We start from the raw sequence: 13,504 nt of genomic DNA, 5'->3' as shown, positions 1-13,504 counted from the left end.
AACCTGGAGCGTTCAGCCGTTAATAGATATTTTGATATACGTAACATGTTCTTCTAAATACCATATAGCTTATGTTGCACATCTATGATCATGTTTATTTACGGTTAAGTTGCTATCCACCAATACTGCATATTACTTGTTATCATACGAACTGCATTATCCATGTCATGGGCTGTTTGCGAGTACTTTCAAAGTACTCATTCGCTTGCCACTGCTTATTTCATTGACCGGGTATGAGAGACAGGGTATGGTGAAGAGTAATTTTGTGACGTTCCTACGAGCTAGGACGCTTCCCAATCAGAATGCTTGTAGGTTAAGGCAGATGGCATGGGTTCACGCTTTTGACCTATATTTCCGCTTTTGGTCCACTTTGGTGTGTTGGACCTCAATACCCTATATATGTAAGACTTGACCGTAGTGGTCATTTATTGTATCAAACAGTATGTATGGATGTAAGACTCTTGTTATTCAGTTTCTATGTGTTCGGTGAGCATTGATCTCTAGGATCACGGAGCACGTTCATTCGGTGATCTCGACTCGTAAGTCGGGGTCCCCATAGAGACTCGGGCACGGAGGAGACTGGTTCTCTTCCTCACTCTCCTCTGAGTTGTCTTCGCTCCCCTCGCTGTCCTCGGCATAGTCGTTGCCGACGCTGCCACCTTCTCTTTCCCCACTGACGTCAAGCTGATACCCATTCGGCACAGGTGAATGCATGTTTGTCCACTCCTGCAAGATGTAAAAATAGCAAACTCATTCGGCCGAAGATTCAATCATTCGACAAAGACATGAAAGGAATCGACAAGGAAATATCTCACCAGGTTATGTGGCTTGTTTCAGCAGAGAAAGGCAAGAGCCGCTTGGCTCCTAATGGATTGTCGCAGGCTCCAGTGATGCCTTTGAGCCACTGAGCCATGGTTTCTTCAGAAACCTCCTCCGGGTGCGACCTAGTGGAATCCTCAGGGCCGGAATAATGCCACATGGCATGATCCCTCGCCTGAAGAGGATAAATACGCCGACCAAGGAATGTTTCAAGCAAGTCCATCCCAGTCACTCCGCCATGGATCAAGTTAACCACCTCATTTACCAGACTCCCTACCTGAGTCTTCTCCTCATCCGACACGTTTATCGTTCTAGGAGCAGTCGATCGCTCCAAAGTGAATTGGGGAAGGCCAGTCGACATATTTGGAGATGCAATATCATTACAGTAAAACTAAGTCGACTGTCAGTTTTGGACTGACTCGGGAAGGATCATCTAAGAATACGTACTCCTAGTCCTCTTTTGAATCCCCAGACCACCACACAACTGAATGACATGAGTTCTACTATCACTCGGATTAGCTTTCTTCACTGATTGGGAGTGCAAAGTGAAGATGTGTTTAAACAGTCCCCAGTGAGGGGGACAACCCAAAAAGCATTCGCACAGTATTATGAATGCGGCAAGGTATGCGATGGAATTGGAGGAAGATGATGAAGTTGCGCACTGAAGTAATTCAGAAAACCACGGATGAAAGGATGAGGGGGCAAAGGAAAACCTCATTGAATGTGAGTGAGGAGGACCCATTCTCCTTCGCGTGTCTCCGGCTCGACCTCCCCTTCGGGAAGCCTCCATGATTTCTCAGCTATCATCCCATGTTCGACGAGCTCCAGAATATCCTCCTTTCGGACGGTTGACGGGAGAAAATCTCCTTGGGTCCATCCTGGCGGCAACGCGGATCGGCCGCCTGATTTCTTCGAATTTCCTCCCTTTTTGGTGAGCTCAAGCTTGCCATCTTGCCTTTCTTCATCTGAGCAGCGGCGGAGGCAGATCAAAGTAGCACCTGCGGAGCGGAGGTGGAGAGGAAACAAAGGAGAATCAAGAAAATGTACTGCTCCAACCCTAGCGTCGGCCAGATTTATAACCGCCCGAGTGAGTCGCTGACTGGTGGGCCCGCCAAATCTCTGTCTGTCCCAATAACAGAGGAGGTGAGATACGTGGCGATAAGGGCGGCGCGATAATCAAGGCGTCGTTATCCCACTTGCACTGGTTGTTGTATCATCACCGCATAGCATGCACTAACTGAAATTTCAAATCTCGTGAAATCCAGACCTGACAAAGTGATCCGTCAGATCTCAAGGTCCCGTTAGTCACTCGGATTAACCTTAGTGCTCAAATTCACTTGGACGTACTTCACAGCAGAATCGATCAGGGTGAATGATGAAGACTTCAATCGACGCACAGTTCTACTAAGCCCCAAAGCACGTTCAAGATTTGTATGTCTCGATAAAATTTTCATCGACCCCTTCCTCACTTGAACCCCGATCCATTCGAGGGCTAATGATGGAGATATGTACCAAGGGTAGGGCCATAGGCCTGACCTACATGTCCTACCTAAGGGCACCTCATTAAAGACTTGAATACTACACGGAGGATTCCGACTGGATAGCCATAGCATCTGAGTCACTCGGTAAGCAATCACTCGGAGAATTTTGCCCTTCACTCGACAATCAACTTCCACTTGGAAGAACAAGAAGCGAGTTGACATAGAAGACGAGAAGCCACTCCAGGGAGGCCGTCAGGCGAGCGTTCGGCTGGGCGTCATAAGTAACATTAATTACATACGTTATGAGTAATGTACGCCTTTAAGCTCCACTAATCGAACCCTTGGATTATTGGGCCTTGATGTGGAGTAGCGCACTCTATATAAGCCACCCCTCCACTCTGGCACAAGGGTTCACACCCCGTATAAAATGCGTTCCACACTGCAAGAGCTCCAAAGCACCAAGACATAGGGATGTTACCTCCACGAGAGGGTTATGAACTCATACATCTTGCGTACAAGCTTGTCGTAGCTAGGACTCTGCCCTCTCCTTTCGTACCCTACACCTCTACTGTCAGGTTCATTCCCACGATAGAGGCCACTTGGGAAAGAGAAGACTTTCTGCAGAAAGAACAACCGCAACTTCTTGAGGACTGGCTAAAATCTTGGGGACGGGATTTTTCTTAAGGGGGTAGGTGTTGTAACACCCACAATTTTTAATTTGGATTTCTGTGACTTTTGAGTTGTTTTAAAAAGAGATTTAAAAATTTGGCTTTGATGAAAACTCCTGAAGTTCTTTGAAACCCTTTTTTAAGAAAATCTTTTGAGATTTCTTCCACAACATGTCTCATTTGCAAAGGATTTTTTTTGCCTCTTATTAAAATGAATTGGTTTGTGAGAACCCTTTTATTTATTCTTTAACCAACCTTTGGAATAAATTTCCATAGGTTCACTTGTCAACCTTCTTCAATATTTCTTTCCCCTCCATCTTTTGTGATTGCTAACCTATGGCACCTCTCTAGCATCTAGGCATTTATTTTCATTAATTTCTTAAAGTTTTAGAAGGGTTTAACAACCTTTCATATTTTATTTAAATCAAAAATAGTTTGTGTAATAAGTTTTGACCCAAAAGATTTTTCAAAGGAACTCATAGATCCCTTTGGTATTTGATACCCAAATTCCTATCCTTAGAAGACCCTAGTATTCTTAACCCATTTCACCAAAAACATTGGGTTCACTAGTTCGAAAATTTCAAATTAGGTTTGACTCAAGTTTGACCAAGATATTTTGTTTTTATTAAAAACCTAGCTTAACCATTTCCAAAAATTCTGAAAAATTGCAGAAAGTCTCTGCACTCAATAAGAGGTCATCTCATAAATTTCTAGCTTCAAATAGTTTTTCCACGTGCCGATGTCATTTGATCAAACACGTGGTGTGCACAATGGCCATGAGTCTCTGAATCAAGTGCAGCCAAACTTCAAAGTTGCAGTGTTCGTCGATTCAGGCTCAATGCCGCAGCGTCAATCTCTGCAGTGTCAACGGTGGCAGCTCGCCACTATGCCCCGAGCCTATCCACCCACCGCACAGTACCTTGGACGGTTGCACGCATCGGTGGTGAGCTGGGTGAGTGAGCCAGCTTCGGCAGCAGCACTAGCAGTTGTTTCCGCGACCGCCAGCAGCCCCTGCTGCAAAGCCACGCCACCCGACATCGTCCATTCACCCCCTTCCCTCGGTGTGGCCGTCCCCATCCGTGTGCATCGTGTTTGCTGTCGCCACCTCCCGGGCAGCAGAGAGCATGATTCTGGCTGACAGCGCGCCACTGAGAGAGCCGCATCATCGAGCCGTATTTTGCGTCCATGGTTGATCAAGCTTTGGCCAAAAGTGGAACCCCCGAGAGATGTGGATGTTGACACAGCCCTACAATCCACAGATTAAACCCCCTCATAACCAGAATTGGTCGCCGGAGTAAAGCTCCGTGGCTCCCCTCTCGACCCTCTATAAATAGAGCCCCCTCCTTGCGCTCGAGCACCTCAACCAATCCAGCTCCTCGCCTCCTCATTCAGAAACCTCACCCAAGCCAGAGAAGGGCCTCGGGGAGGCCTTCTTCTCCGTCTTCGGCCGCTTTGATCCGCCCCGGGTCTTGGTGGAATTCGAGCAGGTGAGTGGAGATGAGAACCCCAAAACTTTGTCATGGCCTCCTGGTGAGCCCCTCCTCCTAATCCGCACTTCAATTTGGTTGCAGGCCCACTCCCCGGTGAGATCATGTGGTGCCCAACGTCGTCGTCCACCGGAGTAGGGCCACCGTCGATGTAGAGCTTCCCCAACGACCCACTCCAACTACCACCGATGCAGAGAGACTCACTGAGTGTGTTGATGCCCTTCGTTTGCTCTGCCCCATCGTATATCGCCGCCAGCGACCACCGCACACCTCTGGCGCCGGTGAAATTTGAACCTGACAGGGTGGGACCCCTCGTCTAGGTTCTGTCTTTCTTGAATCGTTTTTCCTGAATGCGCTTTCTCCAGAAGACGTCTCCGCTGCGGGTTGGCGTATTTCTTTTCGGGCGCTTTGATTTTTCTCAAGCTAGCCCCTGGCTAATTTCTGTTTTATTACACAATAGTCCCTGGTTTGATTTTACTTATAACTTTTAAACTATAAAACTTTTTAAATGTTTCCTTTTGTAAAATCTTTCTCTTGAGGTCTAGTTTATTTTCAGATTTCTTGAAAAGTTGTTTGGAGAAAGTAGCTAGGCCTTAGGTCTTACGATGGTATATATTGTATGCCATTGATTTCGACGAGGGAAATGTCGACGTTAACTTCACCGAGCTCGAACCCGGCTAAATAATTTCATGTTTGACCTTTTGATGTGTTGTTTTCTCACTAAATAATTTAATATTCATCCATTCCATTAATTAAGCATATTGCATCTTACTTAAACAAAGTTAATATGTGGCTATGACAATTTATGGTTGTGATAGGTCGTGGATAACCTAGTCACATGGAACGTGATAGGATGTGGCCTCGTCATGACGAATGCATGATAGTAATGGAAAGAAAGTGGATAACTCCAGTATCGACCTAGATCGAGTCTTGTTAGTGTCTCACCTTTATTATCATGCTGCCATAGTTTCCGGGAAGGGGATTCAGTATAGTCGGTCGTAGGCCTATTATCAGTTACACACCAAGTAGAGGGGCCAGGATGAAGGTATCCATGGCCCTGGACTAAATCCAGTCATCCGTTCAGGGGGCATGGGTGTTTCCGATCTGGGACCGAGAGGGAGTGCACTCCCTTATAGTGTGCGATATAAATATGATCCAATGCTAGTCGAGGTTGGAGCCTCCCCGTCTTATGGTTTTTCCCTGGCAGCGTAATGCCGGTGAAGCCGGTCTTCCCGGGGTAAAAATGGGTGTGTGCTGATTGTGAGCGTCTACTTCTAAAATACCGTATGCGGGAATAATCATAGTGACTATCAGAACCCGTGAGCTATGGGTAAAGAGTGCACCCTGTGTAGAGTCAAACCTATTCAAGTAGCCGTGTCCACGGTCAAGGACAGTTGGTTGACAGCTCAAGTGTCGGTCTTAGAGTCGGTCCGTGGAGCACAAGTGTGGTTAATGAAAATGGTTGTGGACATCTGACGGTATTGTGGAAAAACTTACTTGTTGGTAACCTGGTTCTAAGATTATCCTGAAGGTTGGTTGTACCACCCGGATAATCCTTCACTTTATTTTATGCCCTTTATGTTGTGTCGCTAAGACGCCCAACTCGGCTTATTATTTATTTTATGCCCTTTCTGTGCTGTCACTAAGATGCCCGACTGTGGCTTGTTATTTATTTTATGACCTTTATGTGGTGTCGCTAAGACGCGCGACCGCGGCTTGTTATTTATCTTATGCCCTTTCTGTGGTGTCGCTAAGACGCCCGACTGTGGCTTATTATTTATTTGATTCCTTGTATGAGGTGTCGCTTAGATGCCCAACGGTGGAAATTTACTTTACCTGTTAACCTTTCGAGGAGTCGCTCCAGACACCCGATTGGTGCATCTTATTTTCAGTTTGGGTATTTCGGTAGGATTACCGCCCTACTTATCCACTAACTTAACTACTATTGATGTCTCTATCATGATAAATTATGACCTGAAACCATGCATATTAAAAATTTGATGCATACATCTCATCTTTTGTGCAAACTGTTTGCGAGTAGTTTTTGAAGTACTCACTGGCTTGTTGATGTGGTCAGATATGGATGAAGGAGACCTCATGGATGAAAAGTTCGATAGTGAGTCCAACTTATAGAGAAGTCCTAGTTAGTCTTGCGATCATGGAGTCCGTCGCTGTACTATTTCACCGCTTCCGCCACCACGAATAAATCGTCAAGCCTCACTCTGACGCTTGGCGCATAGTAGTACTTGTCATGTCACTTCACTCTGACGTGGCATGCCCTCTTTATTTATGAGCAGTAGAGTTATCTCATGACCACTGTAACATATCCATCTGTGTGATACTTTGGAGATGTTGTAATAATTTCTAGAGCGATCTCCGCTCTACTATGTTTAATATTAAGTACTACTGGTTTTTTGTATCAAGATGTCAGTCAGAAACATTTTCTACACTGATGACATTCATGGCTGATTTCCGATAAATCATCTTATCTGGAAACCAGTCCTGATAGCCTTCCGCCTTGACAACGGTCATTGCATGTAGATTAGCCACCCTCCTCTGCTCTCGAGCTACGACTACTTCTTTAGCCACATGGTACCTAACAGTCGTTGCCAGCGTTGTGGATAGAGAAGCGGCTAGCATCGCCTCGTTGAGTTGTTGTTGCACCGTGCAAAGGTCCTCCTTGGCCTGGGCAGTGAGCACGTCACCATCATGTGCACGAGGCGGTCCATCTTCCTTGGCCGCGTTTTCCATGTCGTAGATGTCGAGGTCATCCTGCATCGCCTTGAAGGCCACATCGTCCTCCTCTTGGAGCTCCGTACAGTTACGAGACAACTCGGACGACGCGGGCTCAAGATGGAAGTAGTTGGAGTGGCTGCTGGAGCCTAATGAGGATGCACTAGAGTTGGAGCCCGTAGCCGCTTCGGAGTTGGCTCCCGAGTCGGAGTTGGAGCCTGCCGCCGCTCCAGTGGCCCTGGGGAAGAAACGTCCCATCGAGATCCTTGTGGTGTGTAGCTGCCTTGCCATGGTGGCTAAACTATATTTGCATTACGCGACGCGTGGAAGCAATGGAGTGAAGCGTTGGTAGAACGATCCCACACGTCGTTATTTAATCAGAGGACTTTAACGAAGCACGGGTTTGGACCATCGTTGCGGGGAGTTCAACGGAGCAACTGCCTTCATCTTTTCACATTGATTTTTAGCGTGTCGATCAGTACAGCTCCGTCTCGAGGGTGCACTAATTGCCCTGATGTGATGCAGCTGCACGGGAGTGCGCATGCACGACATGCTGCTTCAGGTGCATGCATGGCAGACTGATACTCGGCCTCCACGAAGGCCCATCGTTTGAGCACGCAGCACACGGCCGTTGTCGCGTGATGTTGCTCCCCCGCTGCGAGGTGGGATACTCATGTCAGTAGCCACGAGGCACCCGCCTGATCTAGCCAATCATGCCTCATGTTGCGGATCGACCATGTCAAACCCTAACGCATGATCTAAACCGTTCTCGAACAATGATCCAACGAGGCTTTTAGTGCGGCATTTTTAGAGGGGTTTTGATAGATGGAAGGGTCCCGATCTTCTGATGAGATGGTGGCTATCATTTTTGGTGGAGTAGACTTTAACGATCCGACTATGAACATGTTAGAATGCCGCGCCTTACCAATCGCTAAACCAAATCCAAGAGGTTATTGATCACCCGAAAGCATGATCAACCTGACCACGGAGGTCTACTTCCTGCATACAAAGAAAGAGAAAGAAAGCAACTTAAATTGCAATCTGGATGTTGCGAATATAAGAAGAAAGCATTATTGATGAAGTGGTTTATGTGACCTCTTGGTCTGGTCGTAGAACACAAACAAAGAACACGAAGTTGCAGCTATAGCGAACTTGTAATATATAAAAAAACCAAGTCTAAATGGCGTCCTAAGGGTTCTATATATGGGGGAATATAGGGGAATTTTGTGATCCCTTGGAGGAGGGGTCCGAAACCAATCCTAACCCAAATTCCCCACACATACACACTCTAATCGCAGCCTATAATGTGGTATTTCAAAATTATATGGGTCTGGCCCAAAAATAAGGTGGCACAACACCTATAATAGCCTATGGACATAATTTATGAAGTGCCATCTTATATAGTTTGTCCAAGCCTTCATGCTCTCCTTATTGTGGCTTCAAAGTGCGAAAATCACCACTAGAAACTCTGTTATTCTTTCTCGCATGCGCACCTTCTTCTCCATGCTTGATCTGCTCCAAAGGACATCCTTCTTGTCCATGCTAGGTCCTTTATTCATAAGTAAAACAAAAGTACCTAATTCAGGCAGAATCATATGTTCGTGAACATTAGAAGGATTTCCAAGAAACAAAAGTACCTAGTAATTCAATTGACGTGCACGAGCTCTACTAATTGGTCCAGTATGTATAGCAGCAGGGGTTGTGAGTGTACCAGTCGTATTGATGTCCTCATCACCCTCCCCTTCTTGAAACGAAGTCGTCCTCGACGGAAGCTCATCTTCCTCACCCAAATAAGGCTTCAAATCTGCAATCTTAAAGGTGGGACTAACCCCAAACTCTACTCGCAACTCAAGTTTATATGCATTATCATTTATTTTCTATAACACCTTAAAAGGACCATCAACACGTGGCATTAGCTTTGACTTGTGCAAATCAAGAATTCCATCCATACACAAATGCAACCAAACAAGATCTCCAGGTGCCAAGACAACATGTTTTCTACCCTTATTTCCAGCAACTTTGTATTTAGCATTCATATGGTCAATGTTTTCTTTAGTTACCTCATGCATTTTAAATATCAATTCAGCATGTTGTTTAGCATCAAAATTGACCTTCTTCGAAGATGGAAGAGGCAACAAATCAACGGGTGCACGAGGTATGAAACCATTCAAAATTTCAAAATGGCATATCTTAGTAGTAGAATGCAATGAAGGATAATAAGAAAATTCAATATGAGGCAAGCATTCTTCCTCAATTTTCAAGTTATTCTTCAAAACAGCCCTAAGCATAGTAGACAATGATATATTGACTACTTTCGTTTGTCCATCAGTTTGGGGTGACATGTAGTACTAAAAAGAAGTCTAGTCCCCAATTTAGCCCATAAACATCTCCAAAAGTGGCTAAGAAATTTAGCATCAAGATCTCAAACAATTGTATTTGACACACCATGCAAGCGAATAATTTCACGAAAGAACAAATCAGCAACATTAACAGCATCATCACTTTTATGACATGGTATAAAGTGTGCCATTTTTTAAAATCTATCTAAAACAATAAATATTCTAACCCTCCCCTTCTTTGTTCGAGGTAAACATAAAACAAAGTCCATAGATATATCCTCCTAAGGAACACTAGGTAGAGGCAAAGGCATATATAAACCATGAGGATTGACTCGTGACTTAGCTTTTTGACATGTAGTGTAGCGAGCAACAAAACGCTCAACATATTGTCTCATCTTTGGCCAAAAGAAATGTATAGCACGTACGTCCTTCGTCTTCTTCATGCCAAAATGTCCCATTAATCATCCTCCATGCGCCTCCTGCAACAACAAAAGATGAATTGAGCTAGCTGGAATGCGTAGCTTGTTAGCATAGAACACAAATCCATCATTAATGACGAACTTGTTCCATGTTCTCTCTGATTTACAATTCTGCAGCACATCTTTAAATTCATCATCATGCACATATTGATCTTTGATGGTCTCCAATCCAAATATTTTAAAGTCAAGTTGTGAAAGCATAGTATAACGATGAGACAATGCATCAACAATAACATTGTCTTTTCCCTTCTTATGTTTAATGACATAAGGGAAAATTTGAGTGAATCAACCCATTGAGCATGTGTACGGTTCATCTTTTCTTGACTTATAATACGTAAAGATTCATGATTAGAATGTATAAGAAATTCTATGGGCCATAAATAATGTTGCCATGTTTCCAAAGTCTGAACAAGAGCATATAATTCCTTATCATAAGTAGAATAATTCAGACTAGGCCCACTCAATTTTTTAGAAAAGTACGCAACAAGTTTACCATCATGTAATAATACACCTCCTAATATGATTCCACTAGCATCACATTCAATCTCGAAAGTTTTATTAAAATCAGGAAGTTGGAGCAATGGAGCATGTGTTAACTTATCTTTCAATACCGTGAAGGCTTGTTCCTGTGCGGTACCCCCAAGCAAAAGGCACATCCTCCATTGTAAGCCCATTGAGATGTGCAATAGTGGTGCTGAAATCTCTCACAAACGCCTACAGAAACCAGAGAGGCCAAGAAAACTCCTCACTTGTGTGCCCGTTCGGGGCTGCGGCCAACTCTCAATAGCTTCAATCTTGGATTTATCAACTTCAATTCCCTGTGGAGTAACAACATAGCCAAGAAAAGATACTCGATCGATGCAAAAGGTGCACTTCCCAAGGTCACGTAGAGCAATAAAAACAACACATAAATGTTCTAAGTGTTCCTCCAAGGATCAGCTATAAATCAGTATATCATCAAAATAGACTACCACAAATCATCCAATGAAGCACGTAAAACCTCATTCATTAATCTCATGAAATTACTAGGTGCATTAGTTAACCCAAAAGGCATGACTAACAACTCATATAATAACAACTTAGTTTTAAATGATGTTTTCTGTTTATGTCCCAATTTTATATGAATTTGATGGTATCCACTATGCAAATCAACTTTGGGGAAAATTGTAGAGACACTTAATTCATGAGGCATGTCATCGAGCCTAGGAATAGGATGACAATAACGAATAGGAATATTATTAATGGCTCTACAATCAAAACACATACGGATGTACCATCCTTTTTTGGTACTAGAATATTAGGAACATCACAAGGACTAAGGGGTTCACGTATATAACCTTTGTTGAGCAGCTCCTATACTTGACGAATAATCTCCTTCGTCTCCTCTCGATTGGTACGGTATGTCGCATGTTTGGATAGAAATGCACCAGGAATTAAGTCAATCTGATGCTCAATCCCTCTAGTAGGTGGTAATCCAGGTGGCACGTCTTGTGGAAAGACGTCAACAAACTCTTGTAAAATGTTAGTGACTGCAGGAGGCAAATAGGAGGTATGTCCTCGAATGAAAATAGTACCTCTTTGCACACAAAGGCATAGCAAATAGATGTAATAAAATCCAAATTAGTAATATCAGTTTTAATAGCAAGTAAACATCCACTCTCAATTTTATTTCATATGCAATAATAGATGATGGTTTATTAGGCTTATTATGTTGCTCAAATTCTTTTTCCAGAATCTGGTTTTCACTCTTATTTTGTTGCTGTTTTGCTTTACTAGCTCTAGCAATGTCATCTTTCATAATCACGAGACATAGGAAGCAAAGTTATATTTTGATCCTTATGAACAAGAGTATACTTATTTATCTACCATGGTGTACAATTTTTTTATCAAATTGCCATGGTCTACCAAGTAAAACAGAGCATGCTTGCATGGGTACCACATCACAATCAACATAATCAGAATATATAACAATGCTAAAATGCACACGAATAGTACGTGTTACCTTAACCTTGCCACTATTGTTGAACCATTTTATGTAATAAGGATGAGGATGTGGTCTCATGGTGAGAGACAGATTCTCCATCACCTTCATGCTAGCCAAATTGTTGCAACTCCCTCCATCAATGATGACGCATATAGAACGCTCCTTCACAACTCTCTTTGTATGGAACAAATTGTGCCTCTGATTTTGCTCAGCATGTGTTACCTGCATACTTAAAACACATTGAACAACTAAACTTGCATACCTGTCAGCGTAGTCAGCACCCATGTATTGTGTCTCTTGTTCAGTTTCATCCACGCCTTGTTCTTTACTTGCAATAAGAGCCAGAGTCTCCTCATCATAATCACTAGTGGAGTCATATCCACCACCCTCACTAACAATCATCACATGCTTGGATGAGCATTCTCTCGTATAGTGACCTCCACCCTTGTAACAACGACATGTAACCTCATGTGTTTGCCCTATGGATGCAATGGATGAAGAAGAGCTTTGTGCAGGCCCGGAAGGTATGCTCTTGGCGAAGGGTGGGGCAGGGGCTTGTTTCCTGGTATCTCGGTTGGAGTTGGTGGCTGAAGTAGGCGGTGCTGCAGCATGACGTGTACAAGTAGATGAGGTATGTGATGTCCATGATGAAGTGTGACCTGCAGAAAACTTAGTTCTGGCCAATGCATGCTGATCCTGCACTTCACATTCAGATTTGCAAGCAAGATGGAATAAAAGAGTGATAGTGTTATACTACTTATATTCTAAAATAGCCTGAATATCTCTATTTAATCCACCCATAAAATGTGCAAGCATAGCTTCATTTTCCTCAACAATACGAAATCTAATCATGCCAGTTTGTAATTACTGATAATATTCCTCTACGAAATTTTTTCCTTGTCTTAAACGTTGCAGTTTTTGAAGTAACTCACATTGATAATATGGTCGAACCCAATGAGTATGCATAGTAGTTTTCAAAGCAGCCCAAGTAGTTGGAATATTAGCATGATGTATTCTACAATGTTCAGACCACCAAACACAAGCAAAACTAGTGAATACACAAACAACACCAAAAACACGTCTATCCTCAAGAAATTGTAAGCATGCAAAACGTTATTCTCTTCCTAACTCCCAAGTAAGATATATATTAGGAACATATCTGCCATCAAATGTTGGAATGTTCAATTTAAGTTTATGGAGATGGTCATGATCCCGTACCTGAGGGGGTGGTGCAACCCTACTGTTGCATTTGTATCGATGTGGACGCCCCGGTGCTTGTGGTGGTGGTTGCCCGTGGTGCTGATTTGAAGCAACCTCTCCCTCATTGATAACCCACAAGTGTAGGGGATCACAACAGTTTTCGAGGGTAGAGTATTTGACCCAAATTTATTGATTTTCTCAAAGGGGAAGCTAAAGAATATTCTCAAGTATTAGCAGCTGAGTTTATCAGATTCAACCACACCTGAAAGATTAGTGTCTGCAAGCAAAGTATCAGTAGCAAAGTAGTATGATAG

This window comes from Hordeum vulgare, chromosome 3H, assembly GCF_904849725.1.
Source record: "Hordeum vulgare subsp. vulgare chromosome 3H, MorexV3_pseudomolecules_assembly, whole genome shotgun sequence".
Taxonomy (NCBI): Eukaryota; Viridiplantae; Streptophyta; class Magnoliopsida; order Poales; family Poaceae; genus Hordeum; species Hordeum vulgare.
This window is presented reverse-complemented; position numbering follows the sequence as displayed.